Genomic DNA, 15,038 nt, shown 5'->3' on the forward strand with positions numbered 1-15,038 from the left:
GCACAGATAGAACAAATCTCTTGATAATTAGATGGTGGTGTGTATTGTGCAGGAGATTATTGATCTAATGCTAGGAACTGATCAAATTTCTGGACAAGAATGTTGACTTTATCTAATCTTTGGGCTATTAGGTTCAGATCGGCCTTAAGACTAGAGTCTGTTTGCTTGATCTCAAAAATTTTTGCCCACTTCTGGTGAGGGATTGATCTTTCATAGGAGGATAATGAAGCATGATTGATTGAATTTTTACTCAAAATTTCAAATAAAGTGTAGGCTTCATCCTCACTTTTACTCATGAATGCACCCCCACAAGATGCATCTACCATCTGTCTGTATTGGTCACCTAAACCCTCATAAAAAGTTTGAACAATTTGCCACTTAGATGGACCATGATGTGGGCATTTTCTAAGAAGTTCCTTAAGTCTCTCCCATGATTCATGAATTTATTCTCCTGAAAGCTGAGCAAATCCAGTGATGGCTCACCTCATGGTGTTGGTTCGACCTATGGGATAGAATTTCTTAAGAAACTCGTGCTGCATTTTAGCCCAAGTTTGGATTGGTCTCCCTATTGTGCCAAGCTAGTACTTGGCTTTGTCTTTAAGTGAGAAGGAGAATAAGGTCAATCTAAGTGCATCATCAGTAAAATTTTGAATTTTCATCATGGAACAAATTTCTAAGAACTCATCCAAATGCTTGTAAGGATCTTCATTAGTATTCCCATAGAAAGACGGAAGCATCTGGATTGGGGTCGACTTGATCTCATAGTGGCTTGCAGGGATATCAAGTAAGTGGATACAAGTCGATGGGTTATAGGTGGAAGGAATAAAATATTCCTTCATCTGCCTAGGTGGTTCTCTAGGATCTCCAGCCATCTGATTTTCAGGTTTAATATGAATTAACCATTCAATCTCAGGATTGGGTTTAACTAGGTCAGGATAGAGAGATCTTCTATCTTGCATATACCAGTGCAAACCCTAATATATGATTCAAGTTTTGTTTTTGTTTCGTCTCTTTTTTTTTTTGAAGAGAAAAAAGAGAGAGAAGAAAGAAAGAGCCCTAAATCTAGATACGTAAGGTGGGAAGAATTAGTTGTGGTTTAGTGTTAATTACAATCAAGTTAGCAAACAATTAAACCTATATACCTATGGGTTTCTTAGACCTAACAGTTTGATGTAGAGTAGCTTAGTCTAGATATAAATTGGGTTTGTTCTCACTTCCTTCAACTAGCCAGATAAGAGGTGGGATCATGGGGGTCTCCCATTGCTTGCCTTAGACACCAATTGAATTAGCCAGGTAAGCTAACGGAACCAATTAAATAACTACAAATTCACTTAGACTGAGTTTTTATAATCTCTAGCCTTAGACACCAATTTTAAAAGTGAGTCCGGACTTACTTTGCACTTGACTTGACCACAATACTCAGAACTGAACTCGATTAATACTAGGGGCCAATGTCTACTTGATTTTAGTTAGGCTAGGGTTAATGTGGGATGCTGGTTGGTTGTTTTTGGGCCAAGAGAGGGTGATGAAATTTTCACCTTATCTTATTATGGGTGTTGCCCTTAAATTGATTTGAGATGAATATGCATAACCAATTTCAAACAAGGGGTTCTATGCAACTAAATTAGATGCATAAAACTAATAAATCTTGAAAGCTTACCTTGTCTCCAGCGATCACCAAAAATAAATCTACAATGATGAATGCTCCTAAAAAATAAGTTTCTACTCTTGTCATGCAATTTTTATTAGGTTTATGTGGATGAATTTTAGGTTAATTAAAAAAATAATAATTAATACTAAAAGAAATAGTTAAGGCTTGGGTTAGGATTGATCTCACCAACTTGAAAGCTTTCTATTTCTCTTTTTTTTTTAAAATTTTTAAATTTTTTTCTGCAAAAGATAAAAAAAGTTAGTAAGCAATAGTCATAAGAAAACTAAAGAAATCAAATATTAAAATTGGTGCCTTCCCCGACAACGATGCCATAAATTGATACGATCGTGATGCTATCGTTAGGACACCATGATTATCAATCAAATTCTGACTTCAATAAAAATTAAAAATATATAGAAAGTAGTGAGTCAGGTCAAATCCACAAAGAAGGCAGGATTTTGATTTGAAATTTTTAATTTTATAAAAATAAAATAAAATTTTGGAGAAAGCAATTTAAGTCAAAAAATAAAAATTAAAAGTACAAAAAATAAATCGGATACTAAAATCTACTAACTAGATCCTAGCATTTACTTACAATAAAAATAAATAATAAAAATTTAAAAAGTATAAAATAAATTGGGTACTAAGATCTACTAACTAGATCCTAGCATCTACTTATAAAAAATAAAAGATAGAAATTTAAAGTGAAAGAAAATAAATTTTATATTAATTGAAATTAAAATTTAAGTATAAAAAATTAAAATAAAATAATAAAATAAAATAAAATTATAACAAAGATCTGAAGTTGATCAATCAAGCCTCGTTGGAAAGATGGTTGATGACCTCTCCATCTTCCATCGTACTCTATAGAGCAAACTGACTTTTCTCCTTCTTTTTTTTGGGTCCCTAAAGCTATTTAATTTTTTATCTATTTTTTTCTACACTTTTTACTCAATTTTTCTACTCCCAAAGCTTATTCCCGTATCTTCTATTTATAGATGAATTTTTCATAATTTTTTGATAGGAAAAAGAGTCCTAAAACCCTTAGAAATTATATTAATCCCCCTAGAAATATTTCTAGCCATCAGATTAGCTTCGGACAGTCCAGATCTGATCAAAATCCATAGTTTTAATCCTTATCAAAGTCGGATCGAATGTCAGCCATTGGATATGGGTTCTGATGAAGTTCTGACCGTCGGATCGTGTAATTTAAATTCTTAACACAGTCGGGAGCATCCTCAACCGTTCGATCGGATGATGGATCACTTCTGGGCCGTTGGATCACAAAAAAACCCCTCTTTATAAACCGACAATGGATGCTGACCATCAGATCTGGGTTGGGATGAATTTCAGTCATTGGATCGCACCCAAAATCCTTCTCTCGCTGTGAGCCATGCCTATGGACCGCATAAAGTTTGCTGTGGACCACGCCCTGGCTCTGTGGATCGACCGACCGATCCACCGTACATCAAAGGCTATTTTTTTTATTTTTTAAGATATTTTAGCTCCATTTTCGCTTCGATTTTTACCTGAAAAATTAAAAAAAATATGTATTAAATTTTTCAAAAATTTTTCTTCATTTTGGTGCTTAAATTGTTCAATTAAATTAACATCTATTTTTTTATAAATATATCTAATTTCATATTTTTTTTAAAATTACTTATTTTTTAAGAAAATTCAATAAATTCATGAAATTAGGGTTTTTAAGAAGATGTTAGCATCATAAATTATCAAAAATATCTTCAATAAATATAAAAATATACCACTTATCAATGTGAAAGCAAGCTCCCAAAATATCTTTGGGCAGAAGCAATTAACACAGCATATTACATTCTAAATCGTGCCTTAATAAGATCAATTTTAAAGAAAACACCTTATGAATTATGGAAGAGTAGAAAACCTAATATAGGTTACTTTTATGTTTTTGGTTGCCGTTGTTTTGTTTTGAATAATGAAAAAGATAGCTTAGGTAAATTTGATGCTAAATCTGATGAAGCTATCTTTCTCTGCTACTCTACTTCTAGTAAAGCCTTTAGAGTATTTAATAAAAGAACACTAGTAGTGGAAGAGTCAATTCATGTAGTCTTTGATGAAACTAATGATCTTTCATCAAGAAAGAGAGAGAATGCTGATGATACAGATATCATAGAAGATGGAATGAAAAAGCTCACCCTCAATGATTCAAATGAACAAAACAAAGATCAAATGGATGAAAAACAAGAGGATGAAAGAATCAATGATCTGAACATTCAAGAACAACCTCCAGACATAGATAATCTCCCAAGAGAATGGAGGTATGTCCATAATCACCTTAGAGAATTAATAATTGATGATCCGGTACAAGGAGTAAGAACTAGATCCTCACTTAAAGGTATTTGCAACTATGTAGCTTTTGTTTCACATCTAGAATCTAAAACAATAGATGAAGCTGAAAAAGATCATAACTGGATAATGACCATGCAAGAAGAGTTAAATCAATTTGAAAGAAATAATGTATAGACACTAGTTGTTAGAGCTAAAAATTACCCTATAATAAGAACTAAATGGGTATATAGAAATAAATTAGATGAAGATAAAAATGTAATAAAAAATAAAATAAGATTAGTTGCTAAAGGATATAATCAATAAAAAAAAATTAATTTTGATGAAACATTTGCTCTTGTTGTTGTTGCTAGATTAGAAGCCATAAGAATGCTACTTACTTTTGCTTACTTTATAAATTTTAAATTATTTCAAATGGATGTCAAGAGTGCTTTTCTAAATGGATATATTGCTGAAGAAGTATATGTAGAACAATCTTCTGATTTTAAAAATTATAAACTTTTAGATCATGTATTTAGGTTAAATAAAGCTTTATATGGATTAAAACAAGCTTCTAGAGCTTGGTATGAAAGATTAAGTAACTTTTCATTAGAAAATATATTTTTAAGAAGAAAGGTTGATAGTACTCTTTTTATAAAAAGAAAGAATAAAGAAATTCTTATTATATAAATATATATTGATGACATTATATTTGGATCTACTAATGAAGATCTGTGTCAAGTGTTTGCCAAGCTCATGCAGGGGGAGTTCGAGATGAGAAGGATGGGAGAACTCAATTTCTTCCTTAGACTCCAGATTAAACAAATGAAAGAAGGAATCTTCATCATCCAAAGTAAATACACAAGAGAATTATTAAAGAAATTTAGAATGGAGAGCTCAAAAATTGTAAGTACACCTATGACCCCTTCCTGTAAATTAGAAAAAGATGAATATGGTAAAAATATTGATTCAAAGCTCTATAGAGGCATGATAGGCTCTTTATTATATCTAACTGCTAGTAGACCTGATATAATATTCAGTGTACGCATGTGTGCTAGATATCAATCAAATCCTAAGGAATCTCACTTAAATACTGTTAAAAGGATCTTTAGATACTTAAAAGGAACACAAAACTTAGGTATTTGATTTTCAAAATAATCTTCTATGGACTTAATAGGTTACTCAGATACAAACTTTGCTGGATGCAAACTTGATAGAAAAAGTACTAGTGAAACTTATCAATTTCTAGGAGTAAAATTAATCTCCTGATTTAGCAAGAAGCAAAATTTAGTGGCTTTGTCTATGATCGGGGCCGAATATATTGCAGCTGGAAGTTGCTGTGCTCAAATCCTATAGATTAAGCAACAGCTCATAGATTTTGGTATTGAACTTAAAAACATCCCCATAAAATGTGATAATACTAGTGCCATCAATTTGATCAAAAATTCAATTCAACACTCTAGGTCAAAATATATTAAAATTATATATTATTTCATAAGAGAACTGTTCAAAATAATGACATAACACTTGAATACATAAATACTGAAAATCAATTAGCTGATATTTTCATCAAAGCACTTAATGAAAGTAAATTTTGTGAAATTAGAAGAGAATTGGATATCTTAGACCCTTTTGCTTGAATTTTAATCATAATTTCACTCTCAAAATTTATTTAAAATTTTTTGACTTTATTATCTTAATTTTGAAAGTCATCCATCATTTTTTGAAAATTTTTTAAGATAATTAAAAATCATCAATGCTATTCAGATACCTTCTTCGAATTTTTTTCATTGAAATATTCAATCAAAAATTATGTCAAAATTTATCTAGACTCCCAATGACCCTCTCAACTCAATATGACTAATTTTAAATTTTTTAGTTTGAATTTTTTTTTTAAATAATTTTTTCATCGTCTGATGCAATCCTGGATGGGGCATCCCATTCATGCGGGCAGGCTCTCTTTAACTAAGCCAACCCGAACCCTGTTCTATTTAAAAGGGATTTTGGGATATCTCAAATCCAAAGACTCTTCTTCTCCCTCTTGTCCCAACCTAGGAACCTCATCCTAGATCTCTCAAAAATCTCAAAATCTCTTAAAATCGAGATCTACTCTCTCTAAATTTACTGCTCTCATGGCTCATTTTTTTGATTTTTTCAAATTTCAAATGCTAACCCTCAAATCCGTGAGAAACTTTTCAAAAATCATCTTCTCCACTTAGTTTCACTTCAATCCGCATCCTTCTCCATCCTCTTAACTATTATCCACCCTCTTCTTGGGACATAGCCCCAAAATGAGAATGCCACAAAAAAAGAAGTCGGTGAGATCTGTGGAAACAGAAGAAAGGAGGAAGAAGGTAGCACATGAGCCGACCCAAGCATCCCCTTTGGTAACTCCAAGTAAGATTCCATTATCTACAAGGAAGGTTGCTTTGTAGACTTCAAATTTTTGAGACATGCTGATTTTTCAATTGGAGATAAACTAGTAAAGCAAGGGTGGAAATCTTTTCTAAGTTTGTCTAAACCAATTTATATTGATTTGATGAAAGAGTTCTACTCAAATTTGGTTTTCACTGAGGATGTTTTGAGGTCTACTGTAAAGGGAGTCCAAATTGTCTTAAATGCACCTAGACTTAGTAGACTGCTTCAGATGCCTTATGAGGGTAGTTGTTTAGATGAATTGCCTAAGAAGTAGATTGGAGTTAGAACCATACTAAGGAGAGATGATGTGGAAGGGCTCTTGAAGATTAAGGCTAAAGATCTTAGTGTGGAGATAAGGCTACTCTACCACATGGTGTCTAAGATTTTTTTTCCTAGAGGGAAAAGATATGATCTGATGATGGGGAGAGACATTTGTCTGATGCACCATGTAGTTTCAGAGACTCCCTTGAACCTTTCCTTCCTGATGATAGATGCCATGAGGGAAGCCTTGAACAGGTCTAAGGCTCCCTTACCCTATGGTATGGCCCTTACTATTATTTTCAGAGAGTCAGGAGTTAGTTTTGAGAGAGAGATTATTTGTAGACTGTCATATACTGACACCTACAACAATCACTCTCTTAGGCGCATGGGTTTTGTGAGAGTTGATAGCCGGTGGGCCAAGGGTCAAGCTGTAGCTGTTGAGGAGGAGAGTGATGAAAAGGAGGAGCATGCTGAGGGGGAGGGTCCATCTTCTCCCTTGCCCAGGCTGAGTTCAGCTGATCACCATGTTTCAGAGCCTGAGGTAGGACCCTCAGTCAGAGTCCCCCCATCTAGTCATACCATGCCTACTTTCAGCTTGGGGGATGTTGATATGGGACAGCTTGCTGAGAGGGTAGCAGGGATCTTATCAGTCCAGCAGCAGTAGTTTCAGGATCAGATTCTGCAGCAGCTCCATCAGTTTCAGCTATACCAGGAGTGGATTCTACAGCAGGTATAGCAGCAGGTACAGCAATAGCCACAGCAACCACAGCAGCCATAGTAGTTTCACCCTACCTCTTCGAGTGCCTTCTCTGCTCCATCATTGGATTCATCCATTGTGTTACATATTTCCTTATTGATGGAGCTTCTATCAGACTTGAGTATCAGATTGGAGGGTGTAGAGAGCTCCCTTCTGAGATTCAGTGGCAGGATCTTTGATTTGGAGAGAGAGATCAGATAGATAGTAGATTCTCTCTACTGACATGGGCACATTGACTTCTTCTGCACCACAGATGGATGACCTAGCTTGAGAGATAGACAGACTTCACTCACAGCTTCTCTCTTCTCTCGAGGTGATTAGGACAGTATCAGAGACTCCAGGGATTTTATGACAGCTGATCTGGATGGACTCGACTTACTGTGAGGGGTATCCTATCCCAGTTAGATGGTATTAGGACTCAGCTTCAGTCTAGGTCCTCTATATCTACTGAGCCTGCGTTCGTACAGTCCATTGTTTTTTATCCTCCTACTTCTTCATCTCAGACCAGACCCTTCGATCGAGGACGAGGCTGATCCTGTGTTATCTATCTTGATTCCATGCTCGATGCCCAATCTCTCTGACTTTATCATTTTGTATTGGATTACTTAGTTATATTTTGTAGATTGGATGTATGAGAGTTTTATGCTCATTATGACTCTTGTAACTTCTCTTTTGGTGTAAATGAATAAGGTTGTTTCTATTTGACTCATTTCTCTTTGGATAAATGAATGTTTATTATCATGTCTCTTTGGATGAATGAATATTTATTATCATGTCTTTTTGGATGAATGAATGTCTATTATCATTTTTTTTTGGATGGATGAATGGATGCTCTATTTCCTTGATACTTGACCTAACACCATGAAAATCTTATTCTCCTAGTTATTCTTTTTGATGATGTCAAAAAGGGAGAGAAATAATGGTAAATTATGAAAGTGGTGTATTTGTTATAAAAAGGGGGAGAAATAATGGTAAATAAAAAATAATAATAATAAAGGAGGAGAAATAATAGTAAATGATGAAAATAGTGTTGTTGTTAAAATCTTTTGCTCTCTTTAATTTTTTTTTAAAAAAAAAAGCTTTTTGCTCTAATGCAGTACTCTATACTAATTCACTCATTTTTTTTATCTCTGTACATCATTTTTTTACCTTCATTTTGATAATATTTGAAAAATTGCTCTAATCAATCTATTTTTTTCTTAAATATTCTATTAATCTTATTTTTGCACTGATACCAAATTGATTCGATACATTCATTTTTGATTCTTGCTCAATTTATCTTATTCTTGCCTTAATATCAAAATAAAAAAAAAAGAGAAAGAAATATTTCCTTTCATATCTATTACCCCAATACTAGAATCAAGGAAGAAAAAAAATTTACACTCTTTATATAAGAAAAGGAGAGATTTGTTTTCAAATGATCAAAATAATCTAATTCATACAAGAAAGGAGAGGATTTTGATCGAATAAGAACAATTCTTAGAAATTCTTTAATTCCTTCATAAATGATTTCAACTAAATGAATTAAATCATTAAAATTTACTGAAAATATGTATATCATGATCCTTTATGTTGAATCCTTAGCATAACTCTTCTAGTACTTCACAAATCTAAATTCTTTGAGCTTTAAAGATATTTTTTATGTATACTCAAATACTTTGTCATCATAAAAAAGGGAGAGATTGTTGCTCCAAGAATTAATTTTGATGATCACAAACTATTTGAAGGGATTACTAATGTATTTTCTATCTTTGAAGATTATTTTTGTGATGTTTCAGGTAGTTCAAGAGATTGAATTTGAAAAGCTTTATCAAGTGTGCCAAAAATTGAAGTTTCAGCAAGTTAGAGAAGTTTTTGAAGGCTTTTGAGACTGTTCAAATTGATTTGAATCTACTTGAGAGCGTTTGAAAGTATTTTGATAAGTTTTGGACCTTAAATGTATGAAAAATTGGGTTGGAACAAAATGGGACGACCCATCTGGGTCATCCCCTTTCATTGGACAGCCGGTATGCTTTATTTTGGCTCATGGCATGCAGCGAGACGACCCACTTGGGATGATCCATGTAATTAGGATGACCAACTTGGGACGACCCCTGAGATCCTCAGATCAAAACAGAAAGCTGAATTTTCTATCTGGCCTATTGGGATGCCCCATGGACATCCCAATGCCAGTGGGACGCCCCATGGGACGTCCCATTCCTGCGAGCACGTGTAACAGCTAATTTTCAGTCTATTTTTAATGCATTTAATGCATATTAAATACTCTCCAACAGCTCTAAATCAACTCTAAGACATTCTCAAGGGTAGATAGTGATTATAAAAGCTCTCTTGAAGAGAAAAATCAAAAATTTTGCTAGCATTCAAAGCTCACATCCATGAAAAGCTCATTCAGCCCCAAAAGAGATAAAAGAAGCATTCAATCACTTCACCAACCACTCTCCAGCAGCAATCAAGTGTGAAATTCATTGAGGGTGTTCAGCAAAAATTTCTTCTCCTTGAGTATTGTATTTATTTTGCATTCATTGTATCTATTTAAGGGGATTGTGTGCTGAATTTCCTGTACTCTATTTTTTTCTGAAATTGTATTTGGGTTTTTGAGTTTTGGGAGATTCCAAAACTCGTTTGGGTTGATCCAAACCCTGAATCGAATTATTGAGGGGTGGTTTGTAACTAAAAAATAAGTATTCTTGCTTGGATAGCAAAGGTCGGAGTGTCCTACATGTTGTAACTTTGAATTCATTTAGTGGATTGAATTCTCAAGTAGGGACTTGGAGAGTGGATGTAGGTGTAAAGTTGGCACCGAACCATTATAAATTCTTGTGTTTGCTATGCTTACTTCTCTTTACTTGTTCTTTGTGCTATTTACTTGCATTCCTTCTTTTGTGTTTGAATTTATTTTTATTGAATATCAACCCACTTCACTTGATCTCTTTAACACATTATTTTAGCACACTAATCTTTTAAAATTTTAAAAAGATCCAATTCATTCTCCCTCTTAGGCTCCATTTCTGGGCAACACTGCTCATCTGAGATGTTGTTTGACTGAAGGATTGAATTACACTATAACTTGCCACTGAAAGATATTTTGGTAATTTTTTATCAAAATTTTAAATCTTTCAGATAGTCATGAAACATTACTAGATGTCAATCTTGACTTATGAATTTATCAAAATTAAAAGAGTTTAATTCTAAAATCAATTTGAAAGAGTCCAAATTGATTAAGACTCTTCGGATGACCTAATCTCCTCGGATTAGGGTTACGTCGAAAGTCTTCATCCACTGCTGGCTAGATTTGGAGCCCAATGGGTCACACACTTTGAGATTTGGCCTTGGTCTAATTTAGTTACAGTTTAATATAAATTCTATAGGTTAATTTGATATACTAGCAAATTATATTAATCCAAGTTCCTAAATTGGTTTAGATCAAAATGTTTGAGCTAACCTAGACCAGTTGTCTTTGACCTATGGGATTGGGTTTATCTGAATTGGTTTCCTACCCAACTTGAAATAGTTTCAAGTAAAGAAGGACTCCTCTATGCCCACCAGAAGCCACACCCAAAAATAAATGCTGCCCCACTCATTTTACCATGTGAAGATGGAGAGTCTTTCTTTATGAAGACTCTTATCTTTACGTATTGCCTTAAATAATAAATCAGAAGTCCTTTGATTTGTCACCAAAATTAAATGATATTTTTATGGCACATAAAAGAGGGAGAGTCCTTCTATGAGAAGTCTCTCATGCACCATAATTCTACATGGTGAATTTATTCACCATGTGAGAAGTTGGAGTGCTAAAGGTTGGCACCCCTTGGTCCCATGACATGTCCCTTGGTCCCTTATTTAAATAGGATGTCCCACATGACTTTCCTACTGAGTTTTTGGGTTGAAACTAGAGAGAAGGGATGTAGAAATTATAAAAAAAAATTGGAAAAAATCTAAGAAAAAAGCTTGGAGAAATTGAGTGGCAAAAGTTGCAAGAAGGGTGGTGAGATTTTAGCAAGTGTTGTTAGTGTGCCCTAGGGATTGATTTTTTCATGTGTTGGAGCCAAAAATTAAATCCTAGGTTGTGAGACATCTGAAGAGTGTCTTCTTGGTATGATCTTGGTGGTAAGCTTGGAGGTGACTGGGCTTTGGCATGTTCATTCCTTGAGTTCGAAGCCGGCAGTATTCCTCAAAAGACAAGGCTGTGACAGCGCACCAGTTAGGAAGGACCTTGACTAACTTTCGTGTGGATTACCATTGGAGGGTTTCTGCTTTGGAGTCTCATGGAGAACACCAACATGCCACTTTTTCTTTTTTGATGAAAATAAAAATTCTATTTTTTTTTGCATTCTTGTTTTGTTTTATCAATATTGGTAAGGTGATTCTAGGATTTTAGGTTCGACTCAATAGTTTTAATTGTTAAAGCTATTGACTTGTTTGATTTTAAAAATTTTAAAAATTATTTTCAGCTGTATGGTTAGAACCCAACACATAATTCCCCAAATGTGGGGGGATTAACACCTATGTTGAATAACTATCGCTTAACCCCTACTTCCATAGGATCAAGATATTCGGGGAGAACCTGAGTAAGTATTTAGCTGTACCTTGATAGTGTGTCAGACTTAGTCGGTCCAAAACTGACTTAGTATTATTTCATTGGTTGAATCTCAAGTTATATAATTGGTCAAAAACTAAGTCGGCTCGATCCATTAAGTTGTATGTTCAGTCAGTAGGGAGATGAAGATAAACTTTAGTCCAATAAGCAATGAGGATTTATCCCAATATTTGTCCCCCAACTCTCGAGTCTAATGCTATAGCATAATCGGACGAGAGGAATTAATCGATGTATGGATCCGAGTTGCTTTCTTCGATGAACTTCACTTATTATTGTCTCAAAAAATGGCATCTAACCATTCTGTCATTTCATGAAGCAGACAGCCATTTTGTCATTTCACAAGATGTGTGGTGACTGTTGAAAAATGTATCCTAAAGCCAATCGTTTGACGATTGTGCTAATTTTAAATATATATGAATTGATCAATAATAAAAATTATTTGATCTTTTTCATCACAAGATTACATCTTCTAACAAACTCCTGTATTGTGATGAAGTTTTTAAGACTACTTTGATTGATAAAGGAGGATTTATTGCATAGTCTTTAAACTAATTTGCGACCAAATGATATGCTATTACTAGGATGATAGCGATATCAAGTGTAGGTCGCTGTGGGCCATATACGTTGGTTGTCTTCATAATCAAGTAGTGTAGAGACACTGGTATGACATGCAAATGAGATATAGGAGTACATCATCACTGAACGTGACCAACTGCGGAGCATTCTACTATCGAGAGTAGCTCACGAAGGGTATGGGTATAAGTGTCCCTCCGACCTAAGATCACCATGGTAACTTGCAAGCAACTCATTATACTTTGGTACTAGACTATCTAAATTTTTAATTCAGTGATGAAAGATTTTTGGGTGCAGTCAAGTACTTGTCAAATCGGTGCATGAGTCAAGATGAGATTGACCCCTCCGAATTAGTAGGAGTTATGTATCAATGTATTTTAATTTAGTAAAATCTGGATCCCGATAATTCATGTGATGGATTTGAAAGATTAAAATACAATATGGATGACTTATTTAGGGTTGACGATTAAATCCTGGATCTTCTTAAGCATTAGGATCAAAGGGATGAATTATACGATAACCATACGCTAGCAGGCTCTTGAATGTTGCTTCACCATCATTCGATCTATCCGGACATCGGGTCTCATCACTAGATGGTTACATTGATTGGTTTAAAAATTTATTTTTGTACTATTGATTTAAGTTCCAACCTATGGGATCACACTCAAAAGAAGTTTCTAATTGATCATGTGGCTGATCAACAATTAAAAATCATTCAAGGGTTTAATCATCAATTCGATTAATGGTTAACCTTATGCAAAAGTTGTAATGAATTTATTCACTGAGTGTTAGTGAATTAATGAAGAATTAATTAGTAATTAGATTACTGATTAGCTCAATTTGATTGAGCAAAGAGGATTAGATCAAATCTAATTGAATTAGATTCAATTAGGTTTGACCTGATCAGGTTATGAGATGACCTAATCGCTAAGGGAGAATTATCCCTGATTTGATTAGGACTTGACTTTCATTCATTTATAACTGGATTAGGGTCTTAATAGAAATTTTGGACTTCTAACTTGATTGGGTTACCTCTTCTTATTGGGTGCAATCAAATTTGATTTGATTGGGATCAAATTGAACCAATTAAGGAGAGTCCCATTGGACTGGGACACTCTCTCATATCTCCCTTGTGCACTGCCAATATGAAGCCCCTCCTTCTCCATGCTAATTTGGTTTTAGCATGAAGAAAATGAGCACCTCCACTCTTTCTCATGCGCCCCCTCATTGCCCCTTATCGATTGGTTAAGTTTGGAATGTTTTGAATTTGACTTGAAACAACATTCCTTATCTTGAAGAGATTTTGATCTCATCCTAACTCTTACCAAATAGGCTTTATTTTGTACAACAAAATAAGGTGATTGTGATCATGGGAAATCAATTTTCACCATGAAAAATATCTGAAAGAGGGCATCCCATATTTTATGTGGCATGGACTTGTAAGAGGAGGTGACAAAAGAGTAAGAGTGCAAACATTGTTGGACTCTTCAGCCTAACTCCTTACACGCCAAATAAAAGGGAGTTGTTTTTTCTTTTTGTGCATGTAAGAGACCAGGAAGAAGGCTTCACATTGAGAGGCCTTTGGGGCATGGGTTCATGGTGTGAAAAAAGAAGAGGAGAGTCCTCTCCTCTTGGGTGAGCGCAAAATCTAGAAATCCTAGGGTTTGGACCCAGGGTTTGGGGAGAAAGAAAAATAAGAGAGAAAATTATTTCCTCTCTATATTTCTTTCTTATCCTCATCTCCTCCAGATGTTTTTTTTCAATCTATAAAAAGATTTAAAAAATTTGAAGAAAGGATCCAGATCAACCAAGAAGATGGTCTTCGCACGAGCTAGTACTTTCGAGAAGATCGATCAGATCAGAGCTTCAAGTGAACTTTTTGTAAAGGTCGGACATACGTGCGGCTATGAGAAACCAATAAAGATTTTTTTTATCATGTTTCTTAGCAGTGGTGATTGTTAATCCATACTCAGATATCGAGTTTTGAACTCATATAGATGTAGATTTGATCTACTGCTCACATATATGCATGCAGATTTTATTTGCTGATTTTCAAATTTTATATGCAGCATATCATGTCATAGATCTTAGAATAAGTTGATTTGATGATTAGATCATATGCATGTTAGGTTAATATGATTAATCTAGTTATCTTTCACTGTATTTTATTTCAAATATTTTTGAAATACATGCATGAAATTGTCTACGTTTTTCAATAGTGGTATCAGAGCCTAAGTTCATTATGACATGTTATATGTGCTTATTAAATCTAAAATTTAATTTTATTTAGATTTGATATATGATATTTTAGATCCGAATTTAATTAATGATTGATCACTTAAATTAAAATGAGGTTGTCCTGCTGTAGGGTTTACCCCTTATAGTGAACAGATTATCCTAGTTTATACTGATCTTTAATAAAATCTAATTTTACATATTGTATGTGATATTTATGATCTGATTTAGATATGATCTAAGAT

The 15,038-nt window shown here is 34.1% G+C and overlaps 1 non-coding gene across 1 annotated transcript; it reads left to right on the plus strand.

Moving 5' to 3' along the window:
- The first annotated feature begins 384 nt into the window (after nucleotides 1-384).
- On the plus strand, nucleotides 385-493 carry LOC140858902 (small nucleolar RNA R71). The gene has a single exon (XR_012142306.1). It is a non-coding gene; the product is annotated as a small nucleolar RNA R71 (small nucleolar RNA).
- Nucleotides 494-15,038: the final 14,545 nt, after the last annotated feature.

Source organism: Elaeis guineensis, chromosome 6 (genome assembly GCF_000442705.2).
Source record: "Elaeis guineensis isolate ETL-2024a chromosome 6, EG11, whole genome shotgun sequence".
Lineage (NCBI taxonomy): Eukaryota > Viridiplantae > Streptophyta > Magnoliopsida > Arecales > Arecaceae > Elaeis > Elaeis guineensis.